This window comes from Sorex araneus, chromosome 7, assembly GCF_027595985.1.
Source record: "Sorex araneus isolate mSorAra2 chromosome 7, mSorAra2.pri, whole genome shotgun sequence".
NCBI classification, from domain to species: Eukaryota; Metazoa; Chordata; class Mammalia; order Eulipotyphla; family Soricidae; genus Sorex; species Sorex araneus.
Window position 1 is genome coordinate 57,154,507 of NC_073308.1, and position 20,424 is coordinate 57,174,930.

The following is a 20,424-nucleotide window of genomic DNA, read 5'->3' on the forward strand; positions in this document are numbered from 1 at the left end:
AATGGCCCAAAGGCACATGAAAAACTGCTCCACATCGCTAGTCATCAGGGAGATGCAAATCAAAACAACAATGAGATATCATCTCACAACACAGAGGCTGGCACACATTCAAAAGAACAATCAACCAATGCTGGCTTGGATGTGCGGAAAAATGGCGCTCATTCACCGTTGATGGGAATACCGACTGGTCCAGCCTTTCTGGAAAACAGTATGGACAGGCCTTCAAAAACTAGAAATTGAGCTTCCATATGACCCCGCAATACCACTTCTGGGAATATATCCCGAGGATGCAAAAAAGCACAATAGAAATGACATCTGTACCTATATATTCATTGCAGCACTGTTCACAATAGCCAGAATCTGGAAACAACCTGAGTGCCCTAAAACAGATGACTGGTTAAAGAAACATTGGTACATCTACACAATGGAATACTATGCAGCTGTTAGGAGAGATGAAGTCATGAAATTTGCTTATAAATGGATAAACATGGAAAGTATCATGCTAAGTGAAGTGAGTCAGAAAGAGAGGGACAGACATAGAGGGACTGCACTCATTTGTGGAGTGTAGGGTAGCATCACATGAGGCTGACACCCAAGGACAGTAGATACAAGGGCCATAGCTGGAAGCCTGCTTCATGAGTGGAGGGGAGAAGGCAGATGGAATAGAGAAGGGATCACTAAGAAAATGATGGCTGGAGGAACCAGTTGGGATGGGAGATGCATGCAGAAAGTAGATAATGGGCCAAACATGATGACTTCTCAGTGTCTGTGTTGCAAGCTATAATGCTCAAAAGTAGAGAGAGAGTATGGGGAATATTGTCTGCCTTAGAGGCAGGGGGAGGATGGGAAGGGGGGGTATACCCGGGATATTGGTGGTGGGGAATGTGCACTGGTGGAGGGATTGGGTGTTTGATCATTGTGAGATTGTAACCCAAACATGAAAGTTTGTAGCTATCTCATGGTGATTCAATAAAATTTTTAAAATTATAAATAAAATAAAATGCTGTTTGCCATCACCTTCATATTGTTTCAAAATGTTTTCATCACCATAAAAATAAATTATACATGCTCACAATCACTCTCATCCCTAACCATCTCCATCACTTGAAAGATATTGATCTGTTTTCCATCTTTACCTGGTCTGAATATTTTGAATGAAAATATTATACCATATGTGAGCACTTGTATTTCACTTGGCACATTATTTTTGAGGTTCATCCATATATCATCCATATATCATCTATCAATAATTCTTTCTTTGGGGTGGAATACTATTCAGTTGTATAGATATACTACAATTGCTTATCTAGAGTTTAGTTGCAGACTCATGTAGTTTCATCTTGGCAGCATGTGTGCCTAGCATTGCTCTGAATGTTTGTGTATGTAGATGTTTTTGATTGAACATCTATTTCCAATTTGGGGTAGTATATATAGAGGAGTGAGATTACTGAGTAATATGATAATTTTATGTTTAACTTTGCAAATCTGCCAAAATGTTTCAGTGGCAGCATTTTATAGTCATACTTAAAATATGCAGAGGCTTCCACTTTTTCACGTCTTTATTCATATTTGTTTTCTATGTTTTCTTATGTAACCATACAATAGATATGGAATAGTATCTCATTGTGGCTTTTGATTTGTATTTCCCTACTGGTGTTGAGAATCTTTTGTGTGCTTATAATCTGTGAGAATATTTTCTCTTTTGTTGCTGTTTTTGGGTATAGGATAACATTGGTTTGTCCTTTCTGCCTTACTACAGGGAGCTTAGGTTTATTGGGTTACTCCCATAAGAGTGCTCCCATTCCTCTGTGTTAGTTTGTTACCTCTGATTTCTTTGTGTTCTAACTTGTCAATCACCTTTATCTCCTAATCAGACTCTGTTAACGTGTAAGTATTACTTTTCTCCTTAAATTCTTTGCATAGTTAATTCAAAGCAATGTTCTTTTTCTATAGACATAGGAAGACAGTTAATGCTATGCTTTTGTAACTTGGGAGTTAATTGACTCTAAATGATATTCACCCCTGGACATCTGTTCTCTCAACTTAATCCTCAGTTACCCTTATTTTCTATCACCCCAAAAGTAGGGTCACAAGGGACTGGATGGACCCAGGGCAAGCTGTGAGGTACCTGACATTGAAATGGGCCAGGCCAAAGTGCCGTAATACTTAACTATAAGTTAAGAGCATGGTCATGGACAAATTTTGTCATGATCTAAAAAGTAACAGCTGGATTAGGACTCTGCTATGGTTAGGAAAGATTAATCTGGCCTGAGCACTGCAGTCTGAGATCTATAGCGAGATGTCCCCAGGAGAGCCACCCTACAAGCATTATGTATCTCTTACTATTAAGAAGTAGAATTTAGATGTTAATTAAAATGTTAAATAAGTTATTGGGCGAAGGAAAGGAGAAAACCCCTAAGTGGTATTTTGCCCTTGAGCCTGATCAGGTGATCAGGAAGGGCTTTGATATGTTGATTCAGCTACTCCCAATGATGGAGTGTGGGGAAGAGATGAGAGAGACATAGAGATAGATAGATAGATAGATAGATAGATAGATAGATAGATAGATAGATAGATAGATAGATAAAGAGAGAGAGAGAGAGAGAGAGAGAGAGAGAGAGAGACCAGGCCGTGAGATGGAAAGTGGAGAAATGAGCGGGAGAGACAGGAGGTGTTGGGAATGAGGGGCAGTGTGAGACTAAAATGAAGGACTTAGTGAGACTAGAACAGGTTTGTGGGAGGATGGAATAAATGGCAACTGATCCCCAACCAGCTTGACCCTCATTTCCTCCTTCATCCACCCATGGCATTGGTTATCCCAGGTGGGGAACTGGAATGAGACCACTGAGCACAGGCGGTGAGAGAGAGCCACCAAGCCTTTTCCTAGCCATCTGGAGATTACACAGTTGGGATTTTATTGTTGTTGATTTTTTGTTTGGGGGTCAGAGTTGGTGATACTCAGGGATTATTTCCAGCTCTGAATTCAGGAATAACTCCTGGCAGTGCTTAGGTAAACTTATGTGATACTTTCTTAAGAAAAATGTCTTTTCAAGTGTTTTGCCAATTTTCTTTTAAGTTGGGTTCTGTGTGTATATGTGTATGCATGGCTATATGGATCTGTTGTTGTTGCTGAACTCCAGTATAGGGTTTTATATAGACCTCTTACAAATCTGATTTCAGATGTTCAGAGAAACTCAGAAATGCTTTGTTTTCTTTATACAGTCACAATAGATGACATAACCTAAGTGAGTCAAGACAACTAATATCTCTCCTTGTATCACTGTCCAGTCAAGATCTTGCAATAGCTCACAAAAGAGATTTAGTACTACAGAGAAAAACTCTTATCCAGGGTTGCTCCCCAGACCACTAAAATGGAGTGAACAGAAAGACATCAAATTCCTCTTCCAGATTTTTAAGAAGTTATCTCTAAAAATATATATAGGCCAATGACTATGATAATGTCACTCATTCCAACTCTGTGAAAAGAAGTGATGAATAAAGATAACAATACCTTTTAAAAAAAACCTTCCAGTAGGATAAAATTATGAATTTTATACAAATAATACTCTGCAACTTGAATGGAAATAGAGGATAGGATGTTAAAGTAAGTCAGAAAAAAAATAGACAAATACCAGATGATCTTACTTATCTGTGATATATAGAACAGCAAGACAAGAGAATGCAAGTTACTAAATGTGGTATACCTAATTATCCTAGATTAGAGGACTGAGAATAGGAAAGAAAACAATCAGGGAGAAAGTAACATTGTAGGGATCAGGGGCCTCAAATAGGAAAAGATAGAAGTCAACAGGGGGACGCAGAAGATGAGAAAGGGATATAATCTGGGAACACGATTAAAGGGCCTCCACTGGGAAAGTGAGGGGTGGAAGACCTATATATCCAAAGCACAGACTCAACAACACAGAAACTATGAGACACCAAGCGACAATCACCAAACTTTATGATTTGCCTGTCAGGGTGACAGCGTGGAGATTGTGAGGCAGGGAGACAGGAGGGAACACTGTGGACTGATGGAGACATCCATTGGTGGTCATCTTTGGTACTAGGACTTTATATACCTAAAACTCAACTATCAATTACTTTTTAAATCACAATTCTTTAAATTAAAAAAAGTAATGTGCCAAAGAAACAGACTGGGTATGAGCGGGAAACTGGGGCCAATGTGGAGGGAAGTTGACTCTTACAGTGGAATTGGTGTTGGGACATAGTACGCCTGAAACGTAACAATGAATCTCTTTGTTAATCATTGTACTTCCATAAAAACAATTTTCAAAAAAATATAAAGAAAGAACGAAAAGCTTTTCTCTAGAAAAGCAGATTCAAAAAGATCACTCTATTTGAGCTCTAAGAAATTTGTAGTTTAACATCACTTACTTTAACCGTGGAAATCAATTTATTAAATGTTAAATTACCCTTCTAAAGTCCTAATTTTGTTTTTAGATCATATTTTGGAGGTGGAAAATGGATAAGGCATTGCTTATAGCTATGTTAAACATTTGTAATAATCCATGTTAAACAATGGCAAGAATGAATGGACTAAAAGTAAAAATAGATCTCAGTTGAAAATATTTATGTTATCTTGGTTTGTTTTCCTGAACTCTTTTTGCTTTTAGTTTCTTTGTTTATTTAGTCAATCAAATATGTATGGTACTTGTTTATGGATACACACAAGAGTCTTGATTACACCAGTAGGAGGAGTCAAGCAGAGTTATTTTATGGCTGATGTGATTTCTCTGAAGCCTGCTATTTGAAGCACTGGAAGGTATCTGGAGAGCCTTGCCTTATTCACTGCAGGGAGCTTCTCCTGAACAGCCATGGAATACAGTACAGAGTTTTAGCACTTGTTCCTGATCATTTCTGTACTCCTAAGATCATGGAATTTCAGGATTCCTCCCAAGGGTTTTTCTATTGGTTAGTAAAGTTCTAATCGCCTTCCTGCTTTATGCTATTGAAGTTGATTCCTTTCTTCCAAGAGTACTCCAGTAGCTGCAAGCACCATTGGAGAGTATGTTCCACGTCAACTTCCAAAAGAAGTATCATTACTTACTAGAGCAAACCTAAATTGTATACTGATGTTTGTAACTACAGTAAAAACTGAATTATTTGCAAGTTGAATTAATAGTCTAGCCAGCTCTCTTTTATGAAAATTAAAACTTGGTGAGCAAATTATGGATCTTGAAGAACTATACTTGAAAACCTTGGAGAAGTCAGAATAATATGACCTTTGACCCTTCAATTCCACTGTGCCTATGCAGAGGGAACAGTTTGCTTAATTGGTCTACATGGTGCTAAATTTTCTTTTTAGCAAGTTTAGCTCCTATGATGTGAAGATGTTTCTTTTCTTTTTTGTTAAGATATTTTATTTTCATTCCTCAGAATTTTCATTCTCTCCATATGTCTTATTAGTTCTAATTCTACATCTGGATCTCATTCCCAGGATGTTCTATGTGAACAGGTAAAGGGTGTATGCAAGAGGAAAAGATAAAATAATTGTCAAAAGAATTGTTTCAATAAAACAAACACAAAGCTGGGAAAAATTATGGTAATGGATTCTATGGGTGTTAAGTTGTAAGGGACCTAGTCTAACACTCCATAATATCAGATTCACTGGGGCAGTGTTTTTCTCAGATTGTCTTTACAATGTGCTAGCTCAAGCATTCCAGAATACTTTTAATGGTTTACTTGGTGGTTTAATGAAAATCTGAACTTGATAGCAGTGTTTATTTAATTAACTTGAAATTCCAGAGCTGACAAACTACTGTTGCAAAAAAGATTAAGAGGAAGTTCTGGAATTTGTCTGTTTTTCTTAACAGTAGTTCCCTTCTTAACACTATTTTATAACTGAAATTATTAGAAATGTCATTAGATTCACCCAAGACTAGAAGAGGGAAGCAGTATTGATTCCCGTTGCATCTTCATTTCATGCACTTACATAGTCTACATGGAAGACAGACTTATCTCAAAAAAGTATCATGGCTTATTTCAGAAATATTAGATACTGACTCCAACTGCTAATTTTGTCTCAGAGTTGATCCACTACAGAAAGAGAGTCATAGAGCTTAAGGTTTAAGCTACGGAGCACTAAAATTTTTTTTCTATATACTGATTAGCAAAGTCTATAGGAAACAGCTTATTTCATATGACAGAAAGAGCATCAGACATTCACTGTCTTAATTCAGGGAAGCATAATTTAGCTTAGTCATAATTAGATCATAAGCACATGATAATTGAGAGGGCTCCTGAAGAAAGATCATACTATTTATTATATTAACATATTCGTGCTGTTAAACCTGGTAAGCAGGAAGTGATCTATAGATAAGTCATGCTTAGCAGGGGATGGAAAGTATATTTTCCTGAATATTAATGAGCATAGCACCTCAGGGAATTGCTTCAAGACCCAGTGCCCCAAACACATTGAGAGACTTCCTTTAGAAATTAAGACATCAAAAATGGAAGTACATTTTATATTTGAGGAGCAAAGAGGTTAAACAAAAGAGTTCCTGCACTAACCCTTTCATTCACTGTGTAATCTCTACAACTGACAGATTGATTAGCTCCAGATATAGATCAGATCTGTTGTTTTGCAACTGTACCTAATATCTAATTTGTATTCAATGTGTCTGTGCTATATAGGTAGGTAGTAAGGAGCTTCCGACAAGCTCTGATTAAAAAAAAAAAAACTATGACACAGACCTAGATTTCAGAACCAAGCTTCCCAGAGCAATAACTAATCTCTTATTTTTGAAAGCACTTACTAAATCTCCTAGTGGGAAATAATCGTCTTTGAAGACGTGAATAGCCGGGCCAGAGAGATAGTGCAGCAGGTAGGACGCTTGGCTGGCTCAAGATTTCTGGCATCCCATATGGTCTCTGAGATCTGCCAGGATTGATCCCTGAAAACAGAGCAAGACGTAAGCCCTGAGCACTGCTGATTGTGGCCCCAAAACAAAAAGAAGAAAAAAGAAATAGTAATCTACCAGTTGTTAAAAAGTACAGCAGTCTACTCATATAAAGTCTTGTTTCTTCAAGAACTAATGATTCCACTGGGTTCCTTTAACCATAATACAAACACTTAAATGACTGAACTTTAATATTAAGGGGGTGGAGGGATGAGCTTGCTTCTCTACAATAGGGATCAACGAGCATTGATCTGGAAAATATTGTATGCATTATATGTGATAAGATAGAAAGTATGTGGCTATATGATGAATATATAGCTTCAATTTCATAACTTTTCTTGATTAAACCATTAGCTAGCATTGGGATAAATGTTTTATATGTTTATTTTCATTAATTTCAACAACTATTAGTGATGGGTAATGTCTCAATTTTCTGTTTTGCAGAGAAGTTAGAGATGTTGATGAATAACTTACCAATGGATACAATGCCATTAAGTGGAATATCTCAGATTTGAATACAGAACATTTTGGTTTGGTTTGGGAGCTACCCCCAAAGGTACTCATACCTTATTCCTATTTTTTTTCTCAGAAATCTCTCTTGACTATGCTCAGAAGACCATTTATGGTGCCAGGGATCAAACTGCAAGACAAGTGCCTCACTTCTTGTACTACCTCTCTAGATCATGAACTAAGACCTTAAAATTCAAGGAGCTTTTTTTTTAAAAAAAATTTAATTAAGTTTAATTCAAAACTTAAACATCATTGTGAAATCTATACTAGCAGCACCGACTACATGTATTTTTTAAATTTGCATTGAGATTGAAGGTGAAAGTTAAAAACATGACACAAACTATAGAAATTATACCAAGAACCAAGTTATGAAGAATACATCATATTAAAATGTATTGATAGTAGAAATAAGTGAATTAGTATACAAAATGAGATGGAGTTTTTAAGAAAAATTTTGCTTTTTGAGTCAGACCTGGTGATGCTCATGGGTTACTCCTGACTCCACACTCAAGAAATACTTCTGGTGATGCTCAGGGAACCAGATTGGACACTCTGATCGAGCCTGAGTCAGGCATGTACAAGGCAAATGCTCTACCCACTATACTATCACTCTGGTCCCTGGAATAAATTTTTGAGTGAATAAAATTGAGAATGTTTCTATCCAGTTTCAGCTTGCATCATGAATATTTATGAGATTCACCCACTGATTTGAAACAAATAAACCAAAAAATATGGCAAAGTAGAGCCATGGGTGTGAATACAATCCATATGGCATTGTAACTGCTGATTAAGTAAAAATTCTTCTCTGCAATGAATTACCGATTTAGCCTTCTATTGTCTTTCTTTTAAAAACGTGTTTTAATTCATTTTTTCCTGAAAACCGTATTTTGCTCCACCTGTCATTTATGTGTCCAGCAATAGAAATTTTCTAAACACAAATGGAATGCCAATAATTAATACTATTTTTTCAGTACATAGATGTAATCTGTTCTTGTAAAATATTTCAACTATCTTTAAAGAGTAATAGTACTGCCTACAAGTCAGTAAGGAAAAAACAGGGTGCCAAAGGATAAGCAGAGGTGATTTTAGGTTTGTTCTAATAAATTCATTCAGACTTTTTTCTAACATAAAAGCACCGCATTTTTAAGCTTTATCTTTTTCTTAATTTTTGGGCCATACCCGGTGATGCTCAGGGTCATTCAAGAATCACTCCCGAGAGTGCTCATGAGACCATATGGAAAACTGGGCCTTGAATCTGGGTTACCTGCTTGCAAAGCAAGCACCCTACCAGCTGTACTACCTCTCTTGTAGTTTTTTTCTTTTTGGGTCACACCCGGTGATGCACAGGGGCTACTCCTGGCTCTGCACTCAGGAACTACTCCTGGCGGTGCTCAGGGGGACCATATGGGATGCTGGGATTCGATCCCGGGTTGGCTGCGTGCAAGGCAAACGCCCTCCCAGCTGTGCTATCACTCCAGCCCCTATACTACCTTTCTAACCCCTAAACATTAATATTTAAGGTCCCCTTCTTTTGGTGAATTTTTCAAAATGTAAGATTATTTCATTCTGTGTAACATAGGCAAGGTTGTTTAAAGTCAATACGTTTTTAAGTAAATTTGTCATGGGTCCTTTTCCTTGCTTGTTTAGACATTAAATTTCTCCAAAGTTTGAGTCTTGCTCTTCAAGATGTCTCTTAAGAGAATAGGTGTAGGGTTAAACTTCACCACATCACCAGTCATTGATACAAGGGTCTTGTATCAAGAAACCAAGAGTTCTGCCTTTGAGTGATCTTTGTATCCTGGGGAGACTCCAATCTTTGGTGGCAGTATTAAGGCTTCTAGTTATAGCACACATAGCTCTTATTTTTAAGTGTCTTCTTTACATGTTGTTAAAAGATCAAAGTTGTCCCCATTCAAACTATTCTATGAGCATAGTGAGCAAAAGTGTGAAATATTCCATGCTGAAAAATATGTAGAACAAAATTGACAGAAAGATTATGGTGGCTGACTTAAGAAACAATCTTTTTCATGAGGATGACAAATAGAACTATTAACATTTCCAGAATCTAAAGGTATCTATCTAACATTCACTACACTGTCTTTGAAAATTATTTGTAAACATACATAAGCCCTCTCAGCTAAGAAGCACATAAAAATAGAAATAAACACAACATTTACTTAAAAATAATTGCATAATATTTATAGCTACACAGGGCACATGATACCCGTAACTTAGCATACATACAAGTTAATGATTTTACTTTTTTCTGTGAATATCTTCATTTGTTAGAGATTAAATAATGAACTCTCTTAAAGTGAGAAAGAAAAGTGGATACTCGTGAGATTGTAACCCAAACATGAAAGCTTATAACTATCTCATGGTGATTAAATAAAATTTAAAAAATAAAAAATAAAGTGGATGCTCAAGTAGAAATTATCATTTTGTATTTGATTAATTATAAAAGCTTTGTGGAGAATGTGAATATGGGAAATGGTTCTAACTGATGGCATGTGGGAAGACTGGAAGAGGTGACATTTCTATTTCAAAGATATTCTTGAATGGGGAGTATGTGATAATCAAACATGGGTTTGCCTGAACAGAGTGGGAAGGGAGGCCCGACACAGCTATAAGGTCATGCAGCTTTCTATTTAACTTTTTTTCACATGCTATTACCAATAATTCAATTGGCTCCAACAATATAAGTTATTCATGTACTTTGCTAGTTTGTCGTGGTATATTCGATATGCCAAAAACAGTGATGACAAGTCTCACAGTGGAGACGCAGTGACGCTACTAGTGCCCGCTCTAGCAAATGTCAACAACGGGATGACAGTGCTGCAGTGCAGTTATTTTCTAAATATAGGATCTAGGCAAGAAGATCAGGATTAATCATAAGAAATAAAATCATGATATTGGCCCAACAATGAGGAACTCGTACATTTTTTTATATAAATATAAAATGTAGTTTTTATTGTTACCATGAAATACACAGTTACAAAGATGTTCATGATGGGGTTTCAGTCATATAATGTTTGAACATTGTACATTTCCCACTACCAATGACCGCAGTTTCCCCTCCTGCCACGCCCCACCCCCAGACTGCCTTTATGGCAGACACTTTTCTACTTTCTCTCTGCCTCTGTTCCTCTCTCTCTGTCTCTCTCTCTTTCTCTGTCTCTGTCTCTGTCTGTCTGTCTCTCTCTCATACATCTTATATTAATTTCAGTCTTGGTCATTGGAAGGCTTCAAATGGGCATTTTATTATAATATTGTCAAAGGATTCCATGTAATAAGAATTAATTTGGCTCTCTAAGATTTTAATTGCACTCTCACATATGCAGACAACTTCGACTAGTCAATGGAGCATTCTAGAAGAGACATAATGTTCTTGAATTACTTTGTCTAAAAAAAAAATCTAAAAAACACTTGAATATAAATAGTAGGTTTGATATTTATAGTTCCCCAGGCACAGTGAAGAGTGATCCCCACGACAGAGCCAAGTGGGGTCCCAAAACAAATAATAAAATGGATATTTTTAAGCCAGATGCAAAATATCTCATTATTTCATTGCCAATTTCATAAAACTCTGAAATTTTATTTTTTTAAATAGTAAGCCTGAACTTTCAGAAGATTTAGAAATTGCAACTGAAGCCCTCTCAGAACTATCCAGCCTATACTATTTATAACTTTTCAGATATCACTAATTTTAAAACAATAATTACCAATTCCAGGCACATAATCACTTCAAAGTTCAAAACAACATAAGCAGAACAAAAACAAAAAAAAAAAGAATAACAAATTCACTGAGAAACTCTTATTTGAAGGACTACTTCTTTAAAGGAAACTTTTTGTGGACTTTAATTAAAGAAGGAAAGGGAAATTACAATATATATATATATATAATGCTGAACAAAAGAAGTCTATAAAAGATTTTTATGGCATCATTCTTCGTTCATTATAATACAAAAGTTTAGCTCTGTATGGGTTGTATGAACATGCTGTTATAAAACAAGTTGACATCTGGACCCAGGCCAAGAAATAAAAGCATCTTTATATATTTATTCTGGAACCACAGAAGTTCATTTTAAGGTTATGAAACTTCCAAAATAGAATAAATTCTTTTTATCAAAGTTTAGTTTAAGTTTGGCTAAAGTGGATGTATGTGACATGCTAAAACTGACTGCATAGCTGGGCAGCTCTAGCCTTTGAAGTGACATAAGATGTTTAACAACGAGTTAGTATTCATCATGACCTGTTTACAACATGAAGCGCTTTCATTTGTGTTTCTTTTAGTTTCATGATTTATCGCAGTTTCCTCAAGAGAAATTTATTAAATACTATCTTCCTAGAGTTAGAAGTAATAAAGAACTTAGCAAAACTTAGATTTTATTTGTTTACCCATAGGACATTTTTCCAGTTACATTTAAATAATTCCTATTTTCCTTACTCCTTATTTTTCTTTTAAAAATGGAATAAAATCATATCTTACATTGAAGATTTTATCTAATAACTTTTCCTTCATTAGAAATTCTGAGACTATGAGAAATTGCATTTATGTGGAGGTGAAACAAAACAGGAATAAATTATACCTAATTTTAAAAAATGTATTTAAAGGAGTTATTTAAATATTTTAAAATGTATTTAATGCAGTTGCACAGAATAAAGTAAAGAGAAAGTTTAACAACAAAAATGTGTAATCTAAAGTTGTCTAGCTAATGAAGAGAAAGTGAGAAGTTTGGAGCTGGAGCAATAACACGGAGGGTAGGGAGTTTGCCTTGCATGCGGCCGATCCGGGTTCAATTTCCAGCATCCCATATGGTCTCCTGGGCACCACCAGAAGTAATTCCTGAGTTCATGAGCCAGGAGTAAGTTCTGTGCATCGCCAGGTGTGAGGAAGGAAGGAAGGAAGGAAGGAAGGAAGGAAGGAAGGAAGGAAGGAAGGAAGGAAGGAAGGAAGGAAGGAAGGAAGGAAGGAAGGAAGGAAGGAAGGAAGGAAGGAAGGAAGGAAGGGAGGGAGGGAGGGAGGGAGGGAGGGAGGGAGGGAGGGAGGGAGAGAGAAAGAGAGAGAGAAAGAGAGAGAGAAAAGAAAGAAAGAAAGAAAGAAAGAAAGAAAGAAAGAAAGAAAGAAAGAAAGAAAGGAAGGAAGGAAGGAAGGAAGGAAGGAAGGAAGGAAGGAAGGAAGGAAGGAAGGAAGGAAGGAAGGAAGGAAGAAAGAAAGAAAGAAAGAAAGAAAGAAAGAAAGAAAGAAAGAAAGAAAGAAAGAAAGAAAGAAAGAAAGAAAGAAAGAAAGAAAGAAAGAAAGAAAGAAAGAAAGAAAGAAAGAAAGGTTTGGAATCTGCATCCTGATTTTGTGGAACTCTGCTCAGGAGAGAGCCCTGATGCTCAGGGCTCAGGGGACCATACGCAGTGCTGGGGCCATAAGTAAACAAGGCAAAGGCTTTAATCTCTGTACTATCTGACCAAGAAAGACTCTTCTTATGATGTTCGCTGGAGTGTCTATACAAGAACTTTTCTGAGTCCCAGGGATATGGCTCACTGGTAGATTACTGTCTTGCAGGCAGGAAGTTTCAGTGCCCAGCAACGCCCAGCATGCCAGGTACTCTCTGGGGGTCACTGTCACAACACAGTACTATTTCCTCCTACCCACAACTGTCCCCACAACTGTGTGGGAGCAAAAACAATTTGCAACCCCATGCAAGCACCACAACAAAAGTGTAAGCAACACGCCCTAAGTGTGTGTGTGTGAACTTTGGACATTGCATAACAGAAAGAGGAAGAAACGAGGAGAAAAAAAATCATAGCATTTTGGCAATAACTATGAAGGGAGTTAATAGACATGCGCTTTGGCCTGATGATTTCAGGTCTAGGATTTTATTCATAATAAATAACCAAGTGTGTGATATATTCAAGACAGCTTGTAAAAATGGGAACAAGCTAAAGGGCCATAAGTAGGGATTGCAAAATATACATAAGTGTATAGTCATCAGGTAGTGAACAATTCAGCTTTTTAGTAGCATGAAAATATAACTCAAGAAAAAAAAAGCAAGTTATAAAATTATACTTTTGTATTTACACAAAAGATTATAAAAATTATGTTCATAACTGGGCTGGAGTGATAGCACAGTGGGTAGTGTGTTCACCTTGCATGCGGCTGACCCCAGTTCTATTCCTTAGTCCCTCTCAGAGAGCCTGGCAAGCTACCAAGAGTATCTCACCAGCACGGTAGAGCCTGGTAAGCTACCGGTGGCGTATTCAATATACAAAAACAGTAACAACAAGTCTCACGATGGAGACGTTACTGATGGCCACTTGAGCAAATCGATGAGCAAGGGACGACAGTGCTACAGTGATGTTCATAGCTATAGCTAAGTGAGAGAAAATAGGAAATGGATTATGAGTGAGCTGCTTATATGGTCTTTAAAAATATTAAAAGCTATTTTCTTGAACTATATTCCCAACTTTTTAATATAAATATTTGATAAGTCAAAAATAATTATAAACGCTCTTTGACTTTAAAGGTAGCTTTTAAATGTAATTTTGAATCACTCTAAATAAAGACAAAAATGCCCCCCAAATTCCTATGGTCATGTTGTATTTTTGTGTGCTAAATCCTTTGCTGCCATCTTCTGGAAGTCTGTTACTAATACATGCCGTGGAATTCCCAAGAGAAAAAATATTGAAGGAATAATTAACTTTTAAACTAATAAGATGCTAGAGCAACATTAGCTTTAGTCCAAAGCCTTGAAAAGTTTGCTTCGTTCTTGTCACCTACAGTTGCGCTCTGGTTCTTCCTTTGAAAATCCTGAGCAGAATCACTTATACAAGGAAAGTGATATTAGATTTTATTCAACACTGCATATTAACTGCACAAGATGTCATAAAGTGAATGGGCACAAACAAAAATATACGTGATATTTTTTCCTTCAAGGGAAGATACAGAAGGCAGAATGGGTTGAGCGATTCTAATGAGAGAGGTGAAAAGGGCAGCGGCATGTAGAAGAAATGACTTATTAAAATGCCCCGTGTGCTAAATGATCAGACAATGCTAGTCAAACATTTGAGTAAGAAAACTGTGACTGTATACATATGAAATGCTATTTAAGAAAAGAAGTCCCTAGATCTCAATAATGTTATAAAAAAAAAAAAAGCTATTCACGGGGCTGGAGCGATAGCACAGCGGGTAGGGCGCTTGCCTTGCACGCTGCTGACCCGGGTTGGATTCCCAGCATCCCATATGGTCCCCCGAGCACCGCCAGGAGTAATTCCTGAGTGCAGAGCCAGGAGTAACCCCTGTGCAGTGCCGGTGTGACCCAAAAAGAAAAAAAAAAAGCTATTCACAAATCAGCATCTGAAGCGTCTGAGACCTTTCACAGGCAAACATGTTTCCTTTAAACCTGCCTTTGTTACAAGATGCTACCCTACCTTTTCATTTCTCTTTGTCACTAACTTCTGTCAAGAATGCTCAGCCTCCCTCTACCCTATTCCTTCACTTTGCCCTTACTTCTACACAAACTGATTAGGCTTCACTTCCTCTGCTGTTGAGTACTGGCAAGTGTGTGGTTCTGAGGAGAGGGGAAAACCCTCGTTTGTAGAATTCTCACATTTGCAAAATTGTAATAACCACCCGGGCTGGAGTGATAGCACAGTGGGTACGGTGTTTGCCTCTCACACGGTTGACCCAGGTTCGATTGCTCCACCCCTCTCAGAGAGCCCGGCATGCTACCGAGAGTATCCCGCCCGCACGGCAGAGCCTGGCAAGCTCCCCGTGGTGTATTTGATATGCCAAGAACAGTAACAACAAGTCTCACAATGGAGACGTTACTGGTGCCCGCTCAAGCAAATCGATGAGCAATGGGATGACCCCAAGAGTGATGTCAGCCTATACGTTGACATACTGACCTTAGAATTGGGACTGGATCAAGCACATTGACCTCTCCTATGTGATGATGTGAGGCATGACTGACACTACTAGAGCTGTGTCAGACCCTCCCATCCCACATGCTCCCACCCAGGTATGGACCACGTAAGGTCTCCTAAACTACCAATACAGCCATACTTTCTCCCCTAGCTATGTGGCCACTAGTAGGTCACAACCCTTTTCAGGAACCTTTCTCTTCCTTGGGATGTCTCCTGATTTCTCTGGCACTCACTTCCCTTCCTGTACTTCTTACAGCTCCTTCAAGTACCTAGTGATGTTGCCCTAGGATTCACCTTCCCCTTCCTCATCTCCCCTTCCTCATTATTCAGCCTCTTGTTCATTCCCATATATATCACAGGTCCATCAAACTTAGTAAGTTCAAAATCATCGTGGTGTTATTCCTCCTTACCCTTTCACTTTCACTAGCACAGACCACTGCCACCAAACTTTTAAGCATATATGTGAAATACTTTTTAAAGGTATCAACTTTTCATTTACTAGGTTATTATTTCTTTTATGTTCATGTCACACCTCTCCTAAGCAAATGCAGTAGCTCTCTAGGGAATATCATTCCTCTGGATTCATTGACTCCTGATTAATTCCTCAACTAACACTACAATTTCGCAGGGTGAGTGTTGAGACACACCTGGCAGTGGTTGGGAACTTCTCTTGCATCTATTTGAGGGTTGCACCAAACAGTGCTTCAAGCACCTTTTGAAGTGCTGGGGAATTAAACCAGGATTAGCTGCACACAATCCAAGCACCTTAACAAGTACTATTTCCCCAGACCATCATAATTTTTAAACACTATAATCATCATAGTGTTTATTTTATATACACTCTTCCTCTGATCTAAAATATTGTTCCAACAGAAAAAAGTTAATAAATTCCCCAGGCAGAGCTCCAGGGGAGCTCATTCTAATCTAAGCTTTTAGTTACTGGATGAATATGGCTGCCTTGTTTCCCTGTAGTATATAGCAGACCCCAATAGGAATAAGATATATGGCAATATATAGTCATTGTCTAGAATTATGTAATGCATTGTATTGCATTGAAATGCCTTCAATTTCCCAATCTGAGCAGCAGCAACTCCGTGAAAGGGCATGTGTATGGAAAGAAAATATACACGGCATCATTAATTTCCTGTTACTGGCATTGCAACTTACCACAAATAAAGTGATTTACAAAAATGCATATCTCTTCTCCCACCATCCTGGAGGACAGAAGTCTAAAATTGAAGAGCACAATAGCACATTTTGAAGATGTCATAGAGGAGAATTGTTTTCCTAGTCTTCTAGGAGACTGTTCCTACCCCTTGCTTCATGTCCACGCATCACTCTAGCCTCTACTTCGTTACATATTTCTCTCTGATTCTTCCCTCTGTCCTTGTGGCAAATTGTGATTATAGTCAACCTGCCTAAAAGGTCCAGTTTAATGTCTTTATTTTAAAATTTTTTAGTTGATCAGCCAAGCAAGTGAAAACAGAGATAAATAAATGGGACTATCTCAAACTAAGAAGCTTCTGCACCTCAAAAGAAACAGTGACCAAAATACAAAGACAATCTACAGACTGGGAAAGGATATTTACGCAGTACCCATCTGATAAAGGGTTGATAACAAGGATATACAATGCACTGGTTGAACTCCACAAAAAGAAAACTGCCAACCCGGTCAAAAATGGGGTGATGAAATGAACAGAAACTTTCCCAAAGAAGAAATCGAATGGCTGAGAGGCACATGAGAAAATGTTCAACATCACTAATCATCAGGGAGATGCAGATCAAAACAACAATGAGATATCATCTCACACCACAGAGACTGGCCCACATCCCAAAAAATAAAAGCAACCAGTGTTGGCGTGGATGTGGGGAGAAAGGGACTCTCCTTCACTGCTGGTGGGAATGCCGACTGGTTCAGCCCTTTTGGAAAACAATATAGACGATTCTCAAAAAGTTAGAAATTGAGCTTCCATTTGACCCAGCAATACCACTCCTGGGAATATATCTCGGAGAGGCAAAAAAGTACAGTAGAGATGATATCTGCATTTCTATGTTCATTGCCGCACTGTTTACAATAGCCACAATATGGAAAAAACCAGAGTGCCCAAAAACAGATGACTGGCTAAAGAAACTCTGGTACATCTACACAATGGAATACTATGTAGCTGGCAGAAAACATGAAGTCACGAAATTTGCATGTAAGTGGATCAACATGGAAAGTATCATGCTCAGTGAAATGAGTCAGAAAGAAAGAGACAGACATAGAAAGATTGCACTCATATGTGGAATATAAAGTAGCTGAAAGGTACAAGCTTACAATGTTGCAATTTCTGGCAGATATTTCTCTGGACTTAGTTACTAAAATACTAAAATACAGAAATCCAAAACCGTGCAGCTGCTAGTATGGCCTCTCGACCTCATACTCTTCATTCTCAGCAATGGAAAACAAATTATCAAATGCTTTCTTTTCAGCAGGTCGACTTTAGGGGGGAGAAACTCCAAATCAATAATAGTGAGTTTTTTGTTGAAATATTGAATGTAATCAAAGTAAAGGGAAAGTAAAGCAAAATTTACCAGTTACACAGGCGGGGAGGGGGTCTGGGGAGGTGGTGGGGAGTGGGGGAGGTATACTGTGATTCTTGGTGGTGGAATATGTGCACTGGTGAAGGGATGGGTGTTCGAGCATTGTATAACTGAGACTTAAACCTGAAAGCTTTGTAACTTTCCACATGGTGATTCAATAAAATAATAAATTTAAAAAAAATTTTTTTAGTTGATCGCTTCTTTTCCTTTTCCTTTATCATTTTTATTGAGATACCATACTTGTAATATTGTTAATTATACTTGCCATGGGCTGGAGTGATAGCACAGCGGTAGGGCGTTCGCCTTTCATGCGGCCAACCCAAGTTCAATTCCTCTGCCCCTCTTGGAGAGCCGAGCAAGCTACTGAGAGTATCGAGCCCATGCGGCAGAGCCTGGCAAGCTACCCATGACTTATTGGATATGCCAAAAACAGTAACAATAAGTGTCTCAATGAGAAACGCTACTGGTGCCCGCTAGAATAAATCCATGAGCAACGGGATACTTGCCATGCACATATTATCCCAATACCACATGCATCACCAGTGTCTGTATCACTCCTCCCAGTGGCCCAAGGGCCCCTCACGACCACCCCACCAGGAAAACGCAGTTCTGTAAACAAAATCCTCAATTCCAATGCTCTGGACTATTAGTGGATTCCTTATTATGTTTGCTTCCCACATATTAGAGATTTATTTTTAAAAAAGTTCATTGTGGAAATAGTGGCAGATTCTTAACCAAATCATAGGTGCAAAGTCCTTTTCCATATTCACAGGTTCTATGGACTTTGGGGGGGGGGAGCCAACCACAGACTTCCCCTCCCCAAAGTGTAGTTAGTTCAAAGTACTCATTGACTCTGGATGAGGCTCTGGATTCCAGTTCAATCAATCTGTAGTCATGATATCTGTGAAAAATAAAGTATTTTTCGGTACCTTCAATTTTCACTTGTATATATAAAAAGGGAAATTTCACTTCTTTTAGAGATTCAAATAATATGATTGAAAGATAAAGAACTATATGAGTCACATTACAGTTAACAATATATATAGGTGGTAGAGGTAACACTCACCAAGAACATTTGTCTAAAATATTATCCAGAGGAGGCATTTAGCTGAGAACATTACTCATATATACAAAGAAATTGTACAGAATGACAAGTTAGAATGAAAAATCATGCTTTTCTTGCTGCATAGTGATGCACTATCTATATACAACAACCCAAAATAATATTCAGTGGTAAATTTGACAATATCGTTAATTTTCTAACCCTCAAAAGAAACTGATAAAATGATTTCTATTGGTGTAACTTGTCATAGCTTTGTTTGTTATTCTGTTATCTTCTTTTTGAAGCAATATGAATCTGTTATTGCTTTAATCCCAGAAAGGAGTATTGGTAAACATACTTGACTCTGAGCACTCGCTCTCACTCTCCCCTGATATGAACATTCTGTGTATACTTAAGTAGACTCCTTATCAGTTGACTCCCAGGGAATTTGCTTTCTGCAATTCATTTCTCAAAATGCTAGACAGATGCTTCATTCATTCAGTTGGGCTGACTCTGAGTACAAGATCTTTTGTCTCTAACCTGTGTGGTCAGTCACAGGACAATAAACAATTTGCCTACTGAGGTGTGGGCAGGTAACTTTATAGAGGGCCACTTCTCATTTGCTCTTACAAATGGCTCTCAAAGCCTTTCTGAGCACCATCTTCCTCTTAACCCCACTTTAATCCATAATGTGGGCTCCATATTCTGGCCATATGTTACCAGTCTATGCGTTGGCGGTACATTCTGCATAAATGTACTTCTGATTCTTTCTTATATACTAAACTAACTCAACAGCTCCATGTCAGCTGTGTCTGTGACAATGTTTCGGAGTCACCAGATTTCCCTCTATAAGATTCCTAAGCAATGACTTAGCCAAGTGTACCTTTGAAATTTTAAAATCTGACCCAGAAGGCTATTGCTATGGGCATACTTAGTGAATCAGTCAATCAACGAATGATCTAATACAAGGCTAAAAATGGAAAAATATTTCTTTAAATGCAGGACCTGGATATAGCACAAAGGGTCAAAGGGCTTGTTTTGCATGCTGGAGGTCCAGGAACCAACCTTAGAATCTCAAAGTCCTTCAAGGTTCCTGAGCACCATCAGAAGTGATGACTCCCTAGTCTCAGAGCAACGCAAACACAAGAAGAATTTGATATTCAAAACTTCGAATCCAGGGGGCCGGAGCGATAGCACAGCGGGTAGGGCGTTTGCCTTGCACGCGGCCGACCCGGGTTCGATCCCCGGCATCCCATATGGTCCCCCAAGCACTGCCAGGAGTAATTCCTGAGTGCAAAGCCAGGAGTAACCCCTGAGCATCGCTGGGTGTGACCCAAAAAGCAAAAAAAAAAAAAAAAAAAAAAAACCTTCTAATCCAGGCATATATTAGAGAAATATTTAAGTGTTAATATAGAGAAATTTATATAACAGTGACATTCTGTATGCTAATGT